Raw genomic sequence first — 23,528 nt, 5'->3', positions numbered from 1 at the left:
GATTTTTGATTATTTACTTCGTTTCATTTGCTCTTATAGTCGGTTAACTCTCATTTTATTAAATTTTCACATCTTATCTATTCAATAGATAAGGATCAACTATTTCTAAATTGTTAAAATAAATAATCACATGGTTAATTCACTGTTGGCTTGCCTAGCGATAAAAATTGGGCGCCATCACGGCCTATAGGAGAAATTGGGTTGTGACACAAAGCCTCGTACGGTGCCATCTGAATGCGTGATTGATAACTATTGTTGTAGGCAAACTCCGCAAGTGACAAGAACTGATCCCAAGCACCCCCAAAATTAATCACACACGCACGAATCATATCCTCCAATATTTGAATAGTACGCTCGGACTGTCCATCTGTTTGAGGGTCAAGTGTTGTACTCAACTCATGCTGTACCGCTCTCCAAAGTCATGATGTAAACTGTGTACCCCGGTCAGAGATGATAGATACCAGTAAGCCGTAAAGCCTGACAATCTCACGAATGTAAACCTGAGCCAGTTGCTCCGAAGAGTAAGTAGTAACCACATGAATGAAATGAGCTGACTTGGTCAATCTGTCCATAATCACCCAAACTGCATCAAACTTTCTCTGAGTCCGTGGGAGCCCAACAACGAAATCCATAGTGATCTGCTCCCATTTAGACTCCGGAATCTCTAACTTCTGAAGCAATCCATCTGGTCGCTGATGCTCATATTTCACCTGCTGACAATTTAGGCAACGAGCTACATATTCCACTATGTCATTCTTCATCTGCCTCCACTAGTAGTGCTGCCTCAAATCCTGATACATCTTCGCGGTACCTGGATGAATGGAGTACCACGAACTGTGAGCCTCCTGGAGAATCAACTAACACAAACCATCTACACTAGGAACACATTAGGAACACATACACCAGCATCCCCAATCGTGATTTCCTTGGCATCATCGTGCTGAATCGTGTTCTTAAGGACAAGCAGATGGGGATCATCCTACTGACGCTCCCTGATACGATCATAAAGAGAAGACTGAGAAATCACACAATCCAGAACTCTGCTCGGTTCGGAAACATCCAATCTGACAAATTAGTTGGCCAAGGCTTGAACATCCAAGGCTAGCCCAATTATAAGTGATACTATTTCATTGGCTTAAGAGATTAATTTCTTAAACGATGGGAATTTATTTGGGATTTACTATTAGGGAAAGCATTGTTCATTTATTTCCCGTTATTGAGCTTTTAGCCGTATTTATATAGTCCATGCTTAGTTATAGTTTCAGTATTTTATTGTCGGCCCGTAGTAAGTACCGAAGTCGATCCCTCGTCACTATTTCTTCGAGGTTAGACTAGATACTTACTAGATACATGTTGTTTATGTACTCACACTACACTTCTGCACTAATCGTGCAGGATCTGAGGCAGGTGCATCTGGTTATCATTCCAGCGCGCATCCTTGAATTCTCCGAGACTTAGTGGTAAGCTGCCTTCCGAGCTGTTCTGCAGAACCCGAAGTGTTCCTTTTGCTTTTTTCTACTTTCTATCTATTTCACTTCAGACAGTAGTGTAGTAGTTTTTTATATATTCTACTAGTAGCTCATACACTTGTGACACCAAGTCTCGGAGACCATGCTAGTAGACACCGGATGATTTTTTATTATTTACTTCATTTTATTTGCTCATAATATCGGTTAACTCTCATTTTATTAAATTTTCACATCTTATCTATTCAATAATTAAGGATCAACTATTTCTAAACTGTTAAAAGAAACAATCACATGGTTAGTTCACTATTGGCTTGCCTAGCGATAATGTTGGGCGCCATCACGACCTATAGAAGAAATTAGGTTGTGACACAAAGCCTCGTACGGCGCCATCTGAATGCTCGATTGATAACTATTGTTGTAGGAAAACTCCACAAGTGGCAAGAACTGATCCCAAGCACCCCCAAAATCAGTCACACATGCACGAATCATATCCTCCAATATTTGAATAGTGCGCTTGGACTATCCATCTGTTTGAGCGTCAAATGTTGTATCAACTCATGTTGTACGGCTCTCCAAAGTCATGATGTAAACTGTGTACCCCGGTCAGAGATGATAGATACCAGTAAGCCGTAAAGCCTGACAATCTCACGAATGTAAACCTGAGCCAGTTGCTCCGAAGAGTAAGTAGTAACCACATGAATGAAATGAGCTGACTTGGTCAATCTGTCTATAATCACCCAAACTGCATCGAACTTCCTCTGAGTCCGTGGGAGCCCAACAACGAAATCCATAGTGATCCGCTCCCATTTAGACTCCGGAATCTCTAACTTGTGAAGCAATCCATCTGGTCGCTGATGCTCATATTTCACCTGCTGACAATTTAGGCAACGAGCTACATATTCCACTATGTCATTCTTCATCTGCCTCCACTAATAGTGCTGCCTCAAATCCTGATACATCTTCGCAGCACCTGGATGAATGGAGTACCACGAACTGTGAGCCTCCTGGAGAATCAACTAACGCAAACCATCTACATTAGGAACACATAGCATGCCTTGCATTCCGTAATACACCAGCATCCCCAATAATGATTTCCTTGGCATCATCGTGCTGAACCGTGTCCTTAAGGATAAGAAGATGGGGATCATCATACTGACGCTCCCTGATACGATCATAAATAGAAGACTGAGAAACCACACAATCCAGAACTCTGCTCGGTTCGGAAACATCCAATCTGACAAATTAGTTGGCCAAGGCTTGATCATCCAAGGCTAGCCCAATTATAAATGATACTATTTCATTGGCTTAAGAGATTACTTTCTTAAATGATGGGAATTTATTTGGGATTTACTATAAGGGAAAGAATTGTTCATTTATTTCCCGTTATTGAGCATTTAGCTATATTTATATAGTCCATGCTTAGTTATAGTTTCAGTATTTTATTGTCGGCCCGTAGTAAGTGCCGAAGTCGATCCCTCGTCACTACTTCTTCGATGTTAGACTAGATACTTACTAGATACATGTTGTTTATGTACTCACACTACACTTCTGCACTAATCGTGCAGGATCTGAGGCAGGTGCATCTGGTTATTAGTCCAGCGCGCATCCTTGACTTCTCCGAGACTTAGTGGTAAGCTGCATTCCGAGCCGTTCTGCAGAACCCGAAGTCTTCCTTTTGCTTTTTTCTACTTTCTATCTATTTCACTTCAGACAGTAGTGTAGTAGTTTTTTGTATATTCTACTAGTAGCTCATACACTTGTGACACCAAGTCTTGGAGACCATGCTAGTAGACACCTGATGATTTTTGATTATTTACTTCATTTCATTTGCTCTTATAGTCGGTTAACTCTCATTTTATTAAATTTTCACATCTTATCTATTCAATAGATAAGGATCAACTATTTCTAAATTGTTAAAAGAAACAATCACATGGTTAGTTCACTGTTGGCTTGCCTAGCGATAATGTTGGGTGCCATCACGGCCTATAAGAGAAATTGGGTCGTGACACAAAGCCTCGTACGACGCCATCTGAATGCTCGACTGATAACTATTGTTGTAGGCAAACTCCGCAAGTGGAAAAAACTGATCCCAAGCACCCCCAAAATCAATCACACATGCACGAATCATATCCTCCAATATTTGAATAGTGCGCTCGGACTATCCATCTATTTGAGCGTCAAATGTTGTCTCAACTCATGTTGTACGGCTCTCCAAAGTCGTGATGTAAACTGTGTACCCCGGTCAGAGATGATAGATACCGGTAAGCCGTAAAGCCTGACAATCTCGCGAATGTAAACCTGAGCCAATTGCTCCGAAGAGTAAGTAGTAACCACATGAATGAAATGAGCTGACTTGGTCAATCTGTCCATAATCACCTAAACTGCATCGAACTTCCTCTGAGTACGTGGGAGCCCAACAACGAAATCCATAGTGATCCGCTCCCATTTTCACTCCGGAATCTCTAACTTCTGAAGCAATCCACCTGGTCGGTGATACTCATATTTCACCAGCTGATAGTTTAGGCAACGAGCTACATATTCCACTATGTCATTCTTCATCTGCCTCCATCAATAGTGCTGCCTCAAATCCTGATACATCTTCGCGGCACCTAAATGAATGGAGTACCACGAACTGTGAGGCTCCTAGAGAATCAACTCATACAAACCATCTACATTAGGCACACATAGCCTGCCCTGCATCCGTAATACACCATCATCCCTAATAGTGACCTCATTGGCATCACCATGATGAACCGTGTCCTTAAGGACAAGCAGATGGGGATCATCATATTGACGCTCCCTGATACGATCATGAAGAGAAGACTGAGAAACCACACAATCCAGAACTCTGCTCGGTTCAGAAATATCCAATATAATAAACTAGTTGGCCAAGGCTTGAACATCCAAGGCTAAAGTCCTCTCTGATACTGGTAGATATGCTAAACTGCCCAAACTTTCTGCCTTGCGACTCAAGGCTTCGGCCACCACATTGGCCTTCCTGGGATGATAGGGGATGGTGATGTCATAATCCTTAATCAACTCTAACCATCTCCGTTGTCGCAAGTTAAGATCCTTCTGTTTACAGATGTTGTAGACTCTGGTGATCGGTGAAAACCTCACCAGGGACACCATACAAATAGTGCCTCTAGATCCTCAAGGCATGCGCAATAGCTGCTAAGTCAAGGTTGTGGACAGGATAATTCTTCTCATGGACCTTCAACTGCCTAGACGCGTAGGCGATCACCCTACCGTCCTGCATCAACACCGCACTGAGACCAATGCGTGACGCATCACAATATACCATATAGGACCCCGATACGGTTGGCAACACTAATACTGGGGCAGTAATCAAAGCAGTCTTGAGCTTTTGAAAGCTCTCCTCACACTCCTCTGTCCACTTAAACGGAGAACCCTCCTGGGTTAATCTGGTCATAGGTGCTGCAATAGATAAGAAACCCTCTACAAATCGACGGTAATACCCCACCAAGCAAAGAAAACTCCGGATCTCCATAGCTGAGGACGGTATGGTCCAACTCTGCACTGCTTTAATCTTCTTCGGGTCTACCTTGATCCACTCACTCGATACCGCATGACCCAAAATTATCACTGAATCTAGCTAGAATTCACACTTTGAAAATTTTGCATATAACTTCTTCTCCCTCAAGGTCTGAAGCACAGTCCTTAGGTGCTGCTCACGATCCTCCCAACTCCGGGAGTACAACCAGAATGTCGTCAATAAACACAATGACGAAAGAGCTAAGATAGGGCTGAAATACATTGTTCATCTGGTGCATGAATGTTGCTAAGGCGTTGGTTAACCCAAAAGATATCACAAGGAACTCGTAATGAACATAAAGAGTCCCCACTACCAGAACAGACTCGAGTGTAGGGGTATCAATACTAACATCCATCACATAAGCCAGATACGTATCACACCCCTTCTCAACTATTCGTTGAGCTTTAAGAAGTGAGACAACCCTCTAGGAACACGATCTAGGGTACCTCTCCACTCTAGTCATGGTAGACCTGGCATAACCAACGTCACCATCTTTGAATGACAAACAAGGATAGAGTGATAGGGCGACAATCTATCCATGCCCAAAATAACATTGAAATCCACCATAATGAGCAATAATAAATCGGCTCTGATCTCAAAACCACTAAGAACAATCAAACATGACCGATATACACGGTCAACAACAATGGAATCACCCACAGGTGTGGCTACATAAACAAGCGAACTCAGAGAATCACGGTATACACCTAAATACAGGGCAAAATAAAATAATACATAGGAATAAGTGGAGTCTGGATCAAATAAGACCGATGCATTTCTATGACAGACCAAAACAATACATGTGATAACAGAATCTGTTGCAACTGCCTCTGTCCTAGCAGGAAGGGCATAGTATCTGGCTTGGCCTCCCCCTCTAAGGCGACCTCTACCTATCCGACCTCCACCTCTAGCTGGTTGTATAGGTGGGGTGGTAGTTGGGGTTGTAACCATAGCCTGAGGACCTGGTGGAGAATGCGGTGCCTGAGTAGTCTGTGGAGGTGCACCCCTCCTAAATCTGGGCAATCCCTTACTAAATGACGAGTGTCACCACACTCAAAACAAGCTCTCGGAGGACGTGGCTTCTGTGACTGGCTTGGGCCTGATCAACTGGACTGACCACTGGAAGTATCCCGCACAGTAGGTACGCTAGACACTGGCGGTACATAATAAGGATCCTGGGTCCTAGTAGCGGCCAGAGCACTGCTGGTGGCTGGAAGTGTTGAATGAACAGGGCAACCCATATAACCTCTATCCTGACGAGCTTTAGATGGGGCATGAGTACCACTGTAAGTGCCAGACTCTCGAGACCTCTTGGCCTCTCTCTCCTCTCTATCTGAGTCAACATACCCTCTAACCTCCTAGAAATCCCTACTACCTGCTGGTACGCAATATCTATCTCCAACTCCCAGGCCATGCTCAATCTGATACTGGGGTTGAGACCCTCAAGAAACTGACGAACCCACTTTCGAACAGTAGCAACCAAGGCTGGTGCATGCCTAGCCAAATCACTGAATCAGACCGCATACTCTGATACGGTGATAGCACCCTGGCGCAAATGCTCGAACTCTATGCGCCAACTATCTCTGAGACTCTGGGGAACATACTCCCTCAAAAATATATCTGAGAACTTACTCCAAGTAAGTGAATTTGCATCAGCCGGACTATCCAACTCGTATGCGCGCCACCACTGATAGGCCGCTTCTCTAAGATGAAATGTAGTGAATGACACCCCACTAGTCTCCACAACACCTATAGTACGGAGGATACAGTGGCACTCCTAAAGAAAACCTTAGGCATCCTCTGATGCCAAGCCACTAAAAGTAAGAGGGTGGTACTTTTTGTACCTCTCGAATCTGAGCTGCTCCACCTCAGAAACTGTTGCCCTAACCTCGAGCGGAATTGGGGCTACAGGCTGTATCCGTATGATCTCTGGATCCTGGTCCGCCTGAACCCGCTGCTCTGAGGTACCGGAGACGAGAGTCTGTGCTCCTCCCCCAGCCTGAGATGTGGCAAGAACAAGTGGTATCAATCCTGCATGAGCCAAGGTGCTGAACATGCTCAGGAATTGGGCTAGAGTCTACTGGAGGGCTGGTGCAGTAACAGGCGTCTCAGGTGCCTGCCCTCCAGTTGGAGCTACTAGTGGATCCTCTATAGCAGCTTGTGCAGATTTCAAGCTTATACAATATACCTTTTTGAAGAGGTTAGGCTGCATATTATATATATATATATATATACCTCTTGTACAAGTACTAGTTATATATATACCTCTTGTACAAGTACTAGTTACTTTTTTATTATTATATATGAGGTAAGGTTCAGACCTAACCCCTCCCATATTGAAGGTGGCTTTGATTGGAAAAAATAATAAACTAGATACAGTTTAATCCCACCCATATATGCTTGCAATCGAGATAATTATTTTATGTGCTCAAAACACAAGTACGAGATGTTTTAAGAGAACCCAACTTGTCTAACATAAAATCATAACGTCACTCAAATTATAACTAACGATATGTACTGCAAACCCTAACTCTTTCATAACGCAAGTGAGACATATGCTTTAGACTTCTTACTTAAAATACTAACTTTAGTCTCAACGCAGATATGACATATGTTATAAAGGATACTACTCTTATTACAATTAAAAACAAATCATCAAAAATTCAAGCATCGCAAAATATTTTGTGATGGAAGAATGAGAACGTCAAAAATAGTCAAATATTTCGTTCACATTTATATATTCCGCCATAAAATTGTCACAAGTTTGTAGTAGATCTTCAGTCAAAAATATTCCGTCACAAATCAACTTTTTTCTTGTAGTGAAAACAATTGTGTGACATAAGTTCTAAATGAAAAACCACTGTTTTTAAATGAAAAGCTCAACCAAAAATCTTATTTGAAAAATCAGTGGAACTGAAATACAGGAAACACATAAAACTGAAAACGAGGAAAATCTCAGTGGGCTTCTCTCTGTCTTTAGCTGGTCGTATTATATTATCTTTTTCAATATTTTGGCTAGAATTTATATTATTCGGATTTATAAGTTTTGATTTTTTTTTTAATATTGTAATGCTAATTAAGAGTAATTAACTATCGCTATATATCTTTTTTTATCCTAACACTTTCTTTTTTATATTTTTGTAGGCTGGTCACAGATATCCCAGCAACTACAGATACGAGCTTTGGTAAATCCTCCCATATTACAGATCATGAGTTGCTTCTTTGTACTAAAATCCATTCTGCATAATTAGTTTGTGATTTCATTAGGTTAGATGGGTGTTGGATTAATCAACATTCTTAATTAGGTACAGTTTAAGTTCTATGCACTCTGCACAATTAGGTCATTTGTAAGATAATAGCATTAATTAATAATCTAATAAAAACGGTACTATAATTTACTATTAGAGGTAACATATATACACTTATAACGTAAATTCTATTTACTGTATCAGTGTATATATAACTAAAATCCTTTTACTTGATATTTCGCTGCATTGCAGGAAATAAAGTTATATGCTACGAGAGTCCACAACCATCATTGGGAATTCATCGCTTTGTTTTCGTGTTGCTTCGACAATTGGGTCGCGAAACTGTGTTTGCACCAGGTTGGCGTCAGACTTTCAGCACAAGAGACTTTGCAGAACTTTACAATCTTGGTTTGCCTGTTGCATCTGTTTACTTCAATTGCCATAGGGAGAGTGGTACTGGTGGCGGCCGCGCATAATTAAAGATATTAATTAGTAAATAAAGCTTTATTGTTACATAATTACTGTCCTGCCACAGTACAGACCCCGATTTTTTTGTAATTTTTTGTTTTTTAAATTTAATTGACCGACCAACATTGGTCGATAATTTCCGACCAACTTTGGTCGGTATGCCTTTCCGACCGTCAAAATACCGTCCACATATAAATGGTCGCGTTTTGGTCGGTAATTGGCCATAACCGACCAACTTTGATCGGTTTTTTTGATCTGTATTTAGCGGATTTCTAGTAGTGCTATTGGTTAGCATATGATATATAATTGTATTAGTTTCAATATAAGGTTTGATGTTACCTATTAGTAAGCCTTGCTCATTGCTTCCTTCATTGTCTCCTGCTCCCCTTCATTAAATAACTTCATTGTGGTTGCTAGGTATTGAAATATAGTCTAACCTATCTTTAACAACATTCTCATATAATATTCATTTACTATAAAAAAAAAACTAAGTTTTTCTCGAAATCGATTTTTGATGTTATATTTTACCTCTCTATAGCAACGTTTTACCTATAAAATCAACATCCATATTTATAGCAATATGCTCTTTGTAAAACTACCCTTCTATAACTTTCATGTAGAATCTCTAATAAGATCACCAATAATAAGTTTAAACATTTTGACCTCAATGTACTACTACTTGGACCGAGATAGAAGATTCAACTCTTAACCTCTTAGATTACTTTCAAGGGAAAACTATTAGGTATCCTTTTGCTGAAAGTTTGGACACAAATCTACGCTAATTCAAGCGTTATATCGCTAGTAAGAGACTAGAATATATGAAATAAGCTATATTTACGGATTTCTTTCATCAATTTTGAAATAATTTAATCTTTTAATAGCTTTAAAATATATGCTTTAGAGTTTAAATCTTTATACATTTGGACATTTGGTTACAAATTTATTAAGAATATGTTAGTTTTTTTAATATTTAATTAGTAAAAATTTACTTATCTTTTGAGTATTTAGATTTGAATAATCTTCTTTTCTTTTATATGTAACATTAAAAAAATTATTTTTTGGATAATTTTGTTTATAACACCCAAAATATATTTAAACATCAAATGTTATTATAGGTATATAACAGTCATTCACTATAAAAGTCAAAAAATATCGGAACAAACTGCAAAATCAGTATTTAACCTATCCAACTTCAAGTATCATAATTGAGCCTAAAAAGCAGTATTTAAAGATTCTCAATAGTTAAGGGCCGGGGCCTTTTGTATGTTCTATATGCGATTGCGAAGATGAAGCTAATAATCAAGAATATGCTCACTAATCACAACGTGAGCAATGTCAAACTGAAGGACATAATTGAGGAAACGATACTGATTTTAAGCCAAGCAAATGCTAAGAGACTAATCATTGCTACAGAGAAACTAATCAAGTAGTTGATTGATTGGCCAAAAATGCATCTGCTAAAGGAGAATTTTCTATATCTTTTGCCTTTCAGAACATTCCTAGAGAGACAAAGGACCCCTTTCATCTAGATAAATGGCAATTGTCCAGCTTCAGAATTAAATATGAGAAGGAAATTTTTATGTTAGTTAATTGTTCACTGATATGGACCGGAAGGCTAAAGAACTTCTTTGTCCAATTTTTCAAAAGGTTGAACCCATTCAATCTTTGATGTAACAGAGCTGAGGCCTAGCCCCCTCCTTTTATTATCTTTTGCGATGGAATGAAAGCACACCCAATCTCTAAAGGGTGGGATTAAATAAATAATTAAAAAAAATAAGATGAAGCTAATAAAAATCCAGAATTTATGGCCCTTGATCAAATTGGAAAAATCCAATCATTTCAAATTAATAATGACAAAAAACAATGAACATTGTCAATTTTCCTGGGTAAGGATCTCCAAGTTCGTCTTTTCTTAGATAACGAAATTCTTTACCACACTAAGGAATTAACAACACACAACTCAATTTCAATTACGGTATTTAGAAAATCTAATTAAAATCAAAAACTAAAGTTAACGTGTACTCATAATCTAGACAAGGATACAAAAATTAGATATGAGTTTGTAGTGAAAATACTTACATGAATACACACATACCTGGCGAAAAAGACTTGAGAAATTATTGTGCTTGAATGTCACGACCCCAAATTTTCCTCCGTAGAATGTCGTGATGACACCTAGTCTTTAAGACTAGATAAGCCTATCAATGCGGAATAACAATAGAAATATGAGACAAATAATTTGCAAAGTCACAGAATTATAACTCCCAAAATCCGGTAGAAATAAGTCACAAACTTCTAAAAATTTATCCTCAATATCTTTATATATCAGAGTCTAAAGAAAATAAGAAAATAACATAACAAGGATAGAAGGGGACTCCGGAATCTACGAACGCTGGTAGATATACCTCGAAGTCTCCGTACACGGGTAGCTCACTGATGTCTGGACTGATAGGATGTACCTGGATCTGCACAAAAAGATGTGCAGAAATATAGTATGAGTACGCCACAGCGGTACCCAGTAAATATCAAGCCTAACCTCTGTAGAGTAGTGACGAGGTCAGGTCAAGCCCTACTGGAAAAATAAAAGACATGGTGACAAGTTTAACAATTTAATAATAATAAATGACAATGAAAGTGAATCAAGTAAGTAGTATGCCACCATTAAATTGCACAGAATAAGGGCAAATAATACCTCGTGAAAAGAAAATAGAAATTTACAACTTTAAGAAAAATCACGACAATAATCAAAGGCAACTGCGGCCATAAATAAATATCAACAAGGGCACTCCCGAGGTACCGCCTCGTAGTCCCAAATCATAAATAAATTCACAATAACTTATTTTCTTATATCATCGCGGGAGCCTTCACATTTAATTTTAAAGAAAATATTTTTCTCGAAATAGCATCCCGCGTTTTAGCCACCCTTATCACACCGCATGACTTCTAGTAGTTCCCCTATTAGCCACGCGTATCAAGCCACCCTTATCCCACCGCATGCGTTTCAACACCCAGCCCTTATACCACCGCATGTGTATCAATAGCACAATATATCACAATCTACACCTCAAATACTCTAATATTTTAATTCACCAAAATAAACAATATCAACAATATTTTCCACAACAGGGAGCTCACGGCTCAATCATAATGAGTACAAAATCTCACAAAATATTCAGGAATAAATAACTCAACAAAAATAATATTTCAAAATTCTTAATACATTGCCTCCGTACCAAATTTAGAAGATCAAATACATCATATTAATAATATTTAAATTTAAGAAATTCAACCTTCAAATAATGCACAGAATCAAAGAAACCAAGTTTCAACTAAACAGGTAAACCATATGGACGTCCTCTGCCTCTACCCCGTCCCCGGCCTCTCACGGCTCTAGCAGGGTGCACGGATGTCTGGTCATCCGATCTAGCTGTGCGTGTCTTCCCCATCTGTGAATGAATAGAAAGACATAAATTTAGAATCCGAGGTCAAAATCTCGCATAATATGGAATCAAAGAAGTGAATCTTTTCCTAACAGTTCCATAGCCTCCCGAAGATAAGTACAAAGGTCTCTGTACTGATCCACGAGACTCTACTAAACCTGCTTGTGACTCATAACACATATTAACCTAGTGCTCTGATACCAACTTGTCATGACCCTAATTTTCCTTCGTATGATATCGTGATGGCACTTAGTCTCTAAGACTAGGTAAGCCTAACAATTATGCAGAATAATATAAATATAAAACTGAAGTTCAATCTCAACATGTAACATAAATCAAACTACGATTCAAAATAAATACATCTCCCAAAACCTTATAGAAATAGGTCACAAGCTCCTAAGAGAAAATACTCAGTATCTTTATACATCAAAGTCTAAAGGGAATAAGGGGAAACAACATAATAAGGATAGAGGGGGATTCCGAGTCTGCAGATGCTAGCAGATATACCTAGAAGTCTCTACGCATAGTCCAACTCATTGATATCTGGGCTGGTAGGAAGAAACTGGATATGCACAGAAAAATATGCAGAGTGTAGTATGAGTACGCCACAACGGCATCCTGTAAGTGCCAAGCCAAACCCCGGTAGAGTAGTGACAAGATCAAGGCAGGGTCCTACTGGTTTAAAAGATAAGTAAGGCAGAACATACAATAATATTTTGAAATGACTAAGAATTTAAACACTAAGGAGTTTCAGAAAATATCAGAACAGTAAATGGAGGTAAACAACAGGGGCACTCCCGAGTTACCGCCTCGTAGTCCCAAATATAAATATGCAAGTCAGGGGGATCTCCCGAGGAACTGCCTCGTAGTCCCAAAGTAAATATGCAGTACAGGGGATCTCCCGAGTAACCGCCTCGACCCAAAGTAAATATGCAGTACAGGGGTATCTCTAGAGGAACCTCCTCGTAGTCCCAAAGTAAATATGTAGTACATGGGGATCTCACGAGAAAACAGCTCGTAGTCCCAAAGTAAATATGTAGCAGATAACCGAAGGAACAACGAGTTTACAGCAAGAATCATACAGTTAAAGATTTAATTCAAATCAAGGAAAGCAGGAAATTTAACTAATCATGTTGCACAAATTGCAAGTAAGAGTTAAGGCATGTAGACATGCGGTACTAGGCTAAACATGATCACTACTATATGCTAAAGCAATTAAATTAAGGAATTTAAGAGAAGACAACTTAGTAAGAATCGAAATTTCCACAATTAGCCAGTGTAGTCACTCGTCCCCTCACGTACACGGTGCTCACGTATCACATATTGTTACAGCAGTATCAAATACTAAGGGGATTTCCCACACACAAGGTTAGACAAGTCACTTACCTCAAATCTCGCTCAATCAATCGGTAAGAATGCCTTTCCCTCGACTTTCCAATACTGAATGGCCCAAATCTAGCCAAAATCAATTATATATCATAAATAGAACTACAAAATTCGAACAATCGCCCCAAAAGTCGACCCGGGCCTACGTCTCGGAATCGGAAAAAAGTCACAAAATACGAACACACATTCGACCACGAGTTCACCCAGACCAAAATTTCTCAAATCTGATATCAAAATCTCAATCAAAATCCAAAAATTCGGTTAAAGAACTTTCCAACTTTTCCCAAATTTCTCAACACAAATCCTCAATTAAATGAAAAAATAAACGATAAATTAGTGGAATATAATAGAAAATGAGTTAAGAATCATTACCCAATAGTTTACTCTAAAAATCCTTCAAATTATTGCCTCAATCCGAGCTCTGCAAGTCCCAAATTGTAAATAAGTTCAAACTCTCATAATTTCCCCTTTACTGCCCGGTGGTCTCGCACCTGCAGACCCACAGTCGCACCTGCGATACTGCACCTGCGGAATTTCCATTGCAGGTTCGGACTTGACTTAACACACCTGGGTCCGCTTCTGTGATCAAATGGCTGCAACTATGAATACACGCCTGTGGACCTAGCTCACTTTTGCGGACTCCTCACCCAGCTTATTCTCCGCATCTGCGATCACCCCTCCGCAGGAACAGTACCGCTTCTGCGGTCCTTATGTCACACCTACGACGACTGACTACCTAGACCAGGGCCGCATCTGCGACCTTTCTCTCGCATGTGCATGTCCGTACCTGCGGCCAACCTCACTGCAGGTGCGATATTACCAGAAGTTAGAAAGCATCAGCAATTTCAAAATAACTCCAAATGATCCGTTAACAACCCAAAATCAACCCGACGGCCCCGGGACCTCAATCAAATATACCGACAAGTCCCAAAACACCATTCGAACTTAGTCGAGCCCTCAAATCACATCAAACAACAATAAAAACACAAATCGCACCCCAATTCAAGCTTAATGAACTTTGAAACTTCAAACTTCTACAACCGATGCCAAAACCTATCAAATCACGTCCGATTGACCACAGGTTTTGCACACACGTCATATTTGACATTACCAACCTATTCCAACTTCCGGAATCGGAATCTGACCCCGATATCAAAAAGTCCACTCCCAGTCAAACTTCCCAAAAATCATCAAATTTTCTAACTTTTGATCACGGACCTCCAATTCAACATCCGATCACACTCCTAAGACCAAAATCGCATACGGATCTTTTGGAACTGGCGAAACTCTATTTTGGAGTCGTCTTCACACAATTCAAACTATGGTCAATTCCTACGAATTAAACTTCAATTTCAGGGTCTATGAGTCCCATTTCACTCCAAAACCAAAAACAAATCCTCCCGGCAAGTCACATAAGCATAAAATGAAACAGAGGAAGCTATAAATAGGGGATCGGGGCTAATACTCTCAAAATGACTGGCTAGGTCGTTACATCCTCCCCCTCTTAAAACAATCGGTCATCCTCGAACGAGTATAAAGACATACCTAAAGTAGTGAAAAGATGAGGATAATTGAAATGCATATCATGCTTGCTCTCCCAAGTCGCCTCCTCGACCGGATGATCCCTCCACTGAACCTTCACTAAAGCAATGTTCTTTGACCTTAACTTCCGAACCTGCCTGTCCAAAATGGCCACTGGCTCCTCAACATAAGATAGATCCCTGTCCAACTAGACTGAGCTGAAGTCTAAAACATGAGACGGATCGCCTTGATACTTCCGGAGCATGGAAACATGGAATACTAGATGAACTGTGGAGAGACTAGGTGGTAGTGCTAGTCTGTAAGCCACCTCTCTAACCCACTCAAGAATCTCAAAAGGCCTGATATACAAGGGCTCACCTTGACCTTCTTTCCAAACCTTATAACACCCTTCATGTGAGAAACCCGGAGCAAGACCCGCTCCCCACTGGAGACCGGCACCTTCTACCATACAAAGTGCAATGACCCGACCAGTCATTTTGCTTTCTAGAACCTTGTTCCCCTAAATAAGACTCCTCGTATGTTCTTTTACTATTTTATGATTTGTGGGGATGGTTAGTTCAAAATTTGGAAGGGTTCGGGTTTAAATCGGAACACTTAGTTCCTTAAGGTTGGCCAAAAGGGCTAAGTTTGACTTCGATCAACATTTTGAGTTAACGACCTCGGAATTAGGATTTGATGTTTCCAATAGGTTCATATGATGATTCCCTACTTGGGCGTATGTTCGGATCGGGTTTTGGATGACCTGTGAGTCTTTCAGCGCCTAATAGTGAAAGTTGGCTCTTTAAAGGTTTTAAAGCTCTTTCAGTTTGGGTTGGAGTAGGTTTTGGTGTTATTGAGGTCTAATTGGAATTTCAAGATCGAGAATAGTCCCGTATGGTGATTTAAGACTTGCATGAAAAATTCAGTATCGTTCTGAGTAGTCTAAGTATATTTCGCCACATTTGGAGTTAGTTGGAAGAACTTGAAATTCATATTTTGATTCGATCTGGTTTGGGGTATGATTCTTAGTTTTATTGTTGTTTAATGCACTCCGAGGGTTTGAGCAAGTTCGTTTTATGATTTCAAACTTGTCAGTATGTTTTTGCGGGGGCCCGAGTGTCAATCGGACTAGTCACGGACCAAGCTTGGACTTAGGAGCAGCAATTAAAGCACCAGACTTTTGATGTAATTGCACTTGTGGAGCGCTAGTCATAGGTGTGAGCTCGTAGAAGCGAGAAAGAAGCCACAGAAGCGCCCAGGAACCGTAGGTGTGGGTGGGCATATGCACCTGCGACCTCGCATGTGCGATGGAGGAGATCGCAGGAGCGACTTAAACCACAGGTGTGGCGTGTGCGTCGCAGGAGCGGACCCCGCAGAAGAGGGCTAGAGGTCCACAAAAGCGAAAGTAGGCCACTGGGCAAGAGCCACATCTACGATGACTTTTCCGCAGATGCAGAGCCTCAGAAGCGGCCAACCCTCCGCAGGTGCGAAAATAGCAGAAGGTAGAACCTCAATTTAATACGGGACTTAGGCATTTTGAGCTCATTTATTCCATTTCTTGGGCGATTCTTAGAGCTCTTAGAGAGAGGTTTTCACCTCACACTTTGTGATAAGTAATTTCTGTACAATGTGATTTAAATACATAGATTATGGGTAGATTTAACATTGTAAATTAGTAAAAATCATGGGTTTAGACGAAAACCTATGTTTTTGATAAAAATGGGATTTAACCACGAAAATAGTTATGGAATTTAGTGAAAATCATATATTTGAGTTCATGAGGTTATGGGTAACAACTTTCTTCAAACTTTCCCGAATCCAGGCACGTGGGCCCGGGGTGAATTTTAGGAATCCTTCAATTAGGGTTGGGCAATCACTTTAATCGTTAGGATATGAACTTTTGAACATGTATTGACTATGTTATATAACATTTGACTAGTTTCAAGTCGTTTGGCACCGAGTTGAGGGTTTAAAGCACAATTGTGGACCGGAAAGTAAGCTTTGAGACGAAGTGAGTCTCTTTTCTAACCATGTAAGAGGAAATTAACCCTATAGGTGAATTGAATTAATATGTCCTTCTATTTGTGGGGACTACGTACGCACGAGGTGAAGAGAGCCAGTACGTAGCCACTAAGTATGCTTATGTCCGAGTAGTCTAGGACCCAAATCATGTTATACTTGCGGTGTTTGCACTCTACCTGCTAATAAAAGAATTTTAAAAGGTAAAATTTCATTTACTTGAGTTATCAGTCTGGCGTGCATCCTTGACTTCCACGAGACATAGCGGTGAGCTGCCTTTCAAGCCATTTGTAGCACCCAAAGTCTTCCTTTTTTTTCTTTCTGTCTATTTCACTTCAGACAATAGTGTAGTAGTCTGTTGTATATTCTACTAGTAGCTCATACACTTGTAACACCAGGTCTTGGTGACCATGCTAGTAGACACCTGATGATTTTTGATTATTTACTTCGTTTCATTTGCTCTTAAAATCGGTTAATTCTCATTTTATTAAATTTTCACATCTTATTTATTCAATAATTAAGGATCAACTATTTCTAAACTGTTAAAAGAAACAATCACATGGTTAGTTCACTGATGGATTGCCTAGCGGTAACGTTAGATGCCATAATGGCCTATAAGAGAAATTGGGTCGTGACATAAAGCCTCGTACGACGCCATCTGAATGCTCGACTGATAACTATTGTTGTAGGCAAACTCCGCAAGTGGAAAAAACTGATCCCAAGCACCCCTAAAATCAATCACACACGCAAGAAGCATATCCTCCAATATTTGAATAGTGCGCTCGGACTGTCCGTCCATTTGAGGGTGAAATAATGTATTAAGCTCAACCCGAATACCCAACTCACATTGTACGGCTCTCCAGAATCGTGATGTAAACTGTGTACCTCGTTCAAAGATGATAGATACCGGTACGCTGTGAAGCCTCACATTCTTGCGAATGTAAACCTGAGCCAGCTGCTCCGAAGAGTAAGTAGTAACCACATGAATGAAATGAGCTGACTTGGTCAATCTATCCACCATCACCCAAACTGCATCGAACTTCATCTAAGTTTGTGGGAGCCCAACAACGAAATCCATAGTGATCCGCTCCTATTTCCACTCTAGAATCTCTAACTTTTGAAGCAATCCACCATGTCGCTGATGCTCATATTTCACCTACTGACAATTTAGGCAACGAGCTACATATTCCACTATGTCCTTCTCCATCCGCCTCCATCAATAGTGCTACCTAAAATCCTGATACATCTTTGCGGCACCTGGATGAATGGAGTACATCGAACTGTGAACCTCCTGGAGAATCAACTCACGCAAACGATCTATATTTGGCACACATAGTATGCCATGCATCAGTAATACACCATCATTCCCTAAAGGCCTCTCTACTACTGGTAGATATGCAAAACTGCCCAAACTCTCTGCCTTGAAACTCAAGGCATCGGCCACCACATTGGCCTTCCTAGGATGATAGAGGATGATTATGTCATAATCCTTAAGCAACTCTTACCATCTCCGCTGCCGTAGGTTAAGATCCTTCTGTTTTAACAGATGTTGTAGACTCCGGTGATCGGTGAAAACCTCATAAGGGACACCATACAATTAGTGATGCCAGATCTTCAAGGCATGAATAATAGCTGCTAACTCAAGGTTTTGGACAAGATAATTATTCTCATGGACCTTCAACTGCCTAGACGCGTAGGCAATCACCCTACTATCCTGCATCAACACTGTGCTGAGACCAATGCGCGAAGCATCACAATATACCATATAGGACCATGATCCAGTAAGCAACATTAATACTGGGGTTGTATTCAAAGCAGTCCTTAGCTTTTCAAAGCTCTCCTCACACTCATTTGTCCACCTGAACGGACCCTTCTAGGTCAATTTGGTCATCGGTGCTGCAATAGATGAGAAAACCTCTACAAATCAATGGTAATACCCCGCCAAGCCAAGAAAACTCCGGATCTCTGTAGCTAAGGAAGTTCTAGGCCAACTCTGCATTGTTTCAATCTTCTTCGGGTCTACCTTGATCCCCTCACTCGATACCATATGACCCAAAAATTCCACTGAATCTAGCCAGAATTCACACTTCAAATATTTTGCATATAACTTCTTCTCCCTCAAGGTCTGAAGCACAGTCCTCAGGTGCTATGCATGATTCTCCCGACTCCAGGAGTACACCAAAATGTCGTCAATAAACGTAATGATGAAAAAGTTAAGATAGGGCAGAAATACATTGTTCAGCAAGTGCATGAATGTTGCTGGGGAAAAATAAGATTACACATAGGAATAAGTGGAGCCTGGATCAAATAAGACCGATGTATCTCTATGACAGACCGAAACAATACTTGTGATAACTGAATCTGATGCAACTACCTCCATCCTAGCAGGAAGGGCATAATATATGGCTTGGCCTCCCCCTCTAGGGCGACCTCCACTTGTCTGACCTCCACCTCTAGCTGGTTGTGCAGGTAGGGTGGTAGCTGGGGCTGTTACCATAACTTGAGGACCTAGTGGAGCATGCGGTTCTTGAGTAGTCTGTGGAGGTGCACCCCTCCTAAATCTGGGGCAATCTCTCACCAAATGGCGAGTGTCACCACAGTCAAAATAAGCTCTCAGATAACGTGGCTCTTGTGACTAGCTCGGGCCTAATCGACTGGACTGACCACTGGAAGCACCCCGTACAGGAGGTATACTAGACACTGGCGGTGCATAATAAGGATCCTGGGGCCTAGTAGCGGCCGTAGCACTGTTGGCGGCTGGAAGTGCTGAATGAACAGGGTGACCCATATAACCTCTGCCCTGACGAGCTGTAGTTGGGGCACGAGTACCATTGTAAGTGCCAGACTCTCGAGACCTCTTGTCCTCGCTCTCTTCTTTATCCCGAGTTAGCATACCCTCTAACCGCCTAGCAATCCATACTACCTGCTGGTACGCAATATCCATCTCCAACTCTCGGGCCATGCCCAATCTGATACTGGGTTGAGACCCTCAATAAACTGACAAACACACTCTCGAACAGTAGCAACCAAGGCTGGTGCATGCCTGGCCAAATCACTAAATCGGACCGCATACTCTGACACGATCATAGCACCCTGGCGCAAATGCTCAAACTCTATGCGCCAAGCATCCCTGATACACTGGGGAACATACTCCTTCAAAAATATAACTGAGAACTGAGTCCAAGTAAGTGAAGCTACCTCAGTCAGACTATTTAACTCGTATGCATGCCACCACTGATAGGTCGCTCCTCTAAGCTGGGATGTAGTAAAAGACACCTCACTAGTCTCTGCAACACCCATAGAACGGAAGATATGGTGGCACTCCTCAAGTAAACCCTGGCATCCTCTGACTCCAAGCTACTGAAAGTAGGAGGTTGGTACTTCTTGTAACTCTCGAGTCTGAGTTGCTCCGCCTCAGAAACGGCTAAGCTGGGATGTAGTGAAAGACACCCCACTAGTCTCTGCAACACCCATAGTACGGAGGATACGGTGGCACTCCTCAAGAAAACCCTGGCATCCTCTGACGCCAAGCTACTGAAAGTAGGAGGGTGGTACTTCTTGTACCTCTCGAGTCAGAGCTTCTCCTTCTCAGAAACGGCTGCCCTAACCTCGGGCTAAACTGGGGCTACCACCTGTATCCATATGATCTCTGGATCCTGGTCTGCCTGAACCCGTTGCTCTGGAGTACCAGCGATGGGAGTCTGTGCTCCTCCCCGGCCTGAGATGTGGCAGGAGCAAGTGGTATCAATCCTGCCTAAGCCAAGGTGCTGAACATGCTGAGGAACTGGGCTAGAGTCTCCATGAGGGCTAGTACAGTAATAGGCATCTCAAGTGCATGACCTCCAGCTGGAGCTACTGGTAGCTCCTCTGTAGAAGCTCGTGCGGGTGCCCTGGCTACGCCACATGGACGTCATCTACCTTTACCCCGACCCTGGCCTCTCGCGGCTCTAGCAGGGGGCGTAGGTGTCTGGTCATCTGATCCAGCTGTGCGTGTCCTCACCATCTGTGAGAGAATAGAAAGACAGAAATTTAGAATTCGAGGTCAAAATCCCCCACGATAAGGAATCAAAGAAGTGAAGCTTTTCCTAACAGTTCCATAGCCTCCCAAAGATAAGTACAGATGTCTTTGTACTGATCCGCGAGACTCTACTAAATCTGCTTGTGACTCATAACACCTATGAACCTAGTGCTCTGATACCAACTTGTCACGACCCCAATCTTCCTTCATAGGATGTCGTGATGGCACCTAGTCTCTAAGACTAGGTAAGCCTAACAATTATGCGGAATAATGGAAATATAAAACTGAAGCTCAATCTCAACATGTAACATAAATCAAACTGTGATTCATAATAAATACATCTCCCAAAACCTAGTAGAAATAAGTCACAAGCTCCTAAGAGAATATACTCAGTAACTTTATACATCAAAGTCTAAAGAGAATAAGGGGAAACAACATAATAAGGAAAGAAGGGGACTCCAAAGTCTGCGGATGCTGGCAGATGTACCTAAAAGTTTCCACGCACGTTCCACCTCACTGATAGCTGGGCTGGTAGGAAAAACCCAGCTCTGTACAAAATGATGTTTAGATAATAGTATGAGTACGCCATAACGGTACCCAATAAATGCCAAGCTTAACCTCGGTAGAGTAGTGACTAGGTCAAATCAGGGCCTTACTAGTTTAAAAGATTAGCAAGGCAGAAGATACAATAATATTTTGAAATGACTGAGAATTTAAACAATAAAAAGTTTCAGAAAATATCAGCACAGTAAATGGAGATAAACAACAGGAGCACTCCTGAGGTACCGCCTCTTAGTCCCAAATATAAATATGCAAGACAGAGGGATCTCCCGCGAAACTGCCTCGTAGTCCCAAAGTAAATATGCAGTACAGGGGGATCTCCAGAGGAACTACCTCGTAGTCCGAAAGTAAATATGAAGTACAAAGGGATCTCCCGAGGAACCTCCTCGTAGTCCCAAAGTAAATATGTTGTACATGGGATCTCCCAAGGAACTGCATCGTAGCCCAAAGTAATTATGCAGCAGATAACAGAAGGAACAACGAGTTTACAGCAAGAATCTTACAGTTAAAGATTTAATTCAAACCAAGGAAAGCAGGAAATTCAACTAAGCATGCTGCACAAATTGCAAGTAAGAGTTAAGGCATGTAGACATGCGGTACTAGGCTAAACATGATCACTACATATGCTAAGGCAACTCAGTTAAGGAATTTAAAAGAAGACAACTCAGTAAGAACCAAAATTTCCATAATTAGCCTGTGTATGCACTCGTTACCTCGCGTACACGGTGCTCACGTATCACATATTGTTACAATATTATCAAATCCTAAGTAGATTCCCCCCCTCCCCCCACAAGGTTAGACAAGTCACTTTCCTCAAATCTCGCTCAATCAATCGATAAGAATAGCTTTCCCTCGACTTTCCGATTTCGAATGGCCCAAATCTAGCCAAATTCAATTACATATCATAAATACAACTATAAAAATTAATTTAAGTCATAAATCTACGACTTTAGCAAAGAATCAAAAAATCGCACCAACGGTCGACCAGGGCCCACATCTCGGAATCAAGTAAAAGTCACAAAATACGAACACCCATTAGACCACGAGTTCACCCATACCAAAATTTCTCAAATCCGATATCAAAATCTCAATCAAAATCCAAAAATTCGGTTGAAGAACTTTCCAACTTTTTCCCAAAATTTCTCAACCCAAATCCTTAATTAAATAAATAAATTAACGATAGATTAGTGGAATATAGTTGAAAATGAATTAAGAATCATTACCCAATAGTTTCCTCTGAAAATCCTTCAAATTGTCACCTCAATCCGAGCTCTCAAAGTCCCTAATTGAAAATGAGATCAAACCCTCGTAATTTCCCCTTTTCTGCCCAGTGATCTCACATCGGCGGACCCACAGTCGCATCTGCGATGCCATACCTACGGAATTTCCATTGCAAGTGTGAACATGACTTAATACACATGGGTCCGCTTTTGCGATCAATTGGCCACACCTACAACTGCGCGCCTGTGGACCTAGCCCGATTCTGCAGACTCCTCACCCAGATCATTCTCCGCTTCTACGATCACCCCTCCGCAGGAGCGGCTCCGCTTCTGGAGTCCTTATGTCGCATATGTGACCACTGACTACCTACACCAGGGCCGCATCTGTGACCTTCCTCTCGCACGTGCGTGTCTGCACCTACGGCCAACCTCACCGCACGTGCGATGACACCACAAGCTAGAAAGCTTCAGCAATTTCAACACAACTCCAAATAATCCGTTAACCTCCCCCCCCCCAGAAATCAACCCGAGGCCCCGGGGATCTCAACTAAACATACCAACAAGTCCTAAAACACCATACTAACTTAGGCAAGCCCTCAAATCATATCAAACAATAACAAAA

The sequence above is a fragment of the Nicotiana tabacum genome, chromosome 13 (genome assembly GCF_000715075.1).
Source record: "Nicotiana tabacum cultivar K326 chromosome 13, ASM71507v2, whole genome shotgun sequence".
Classification (NCBI taxonomy): Eukaryota; Viridiplantae; Streptophyta; class Magnoliopsida; order Solanales; family Solanaceae; genus Nicotiana; species Nicotiana tabacum.
Note: the sequence above shows the minus strand (reverse complement) of the source record.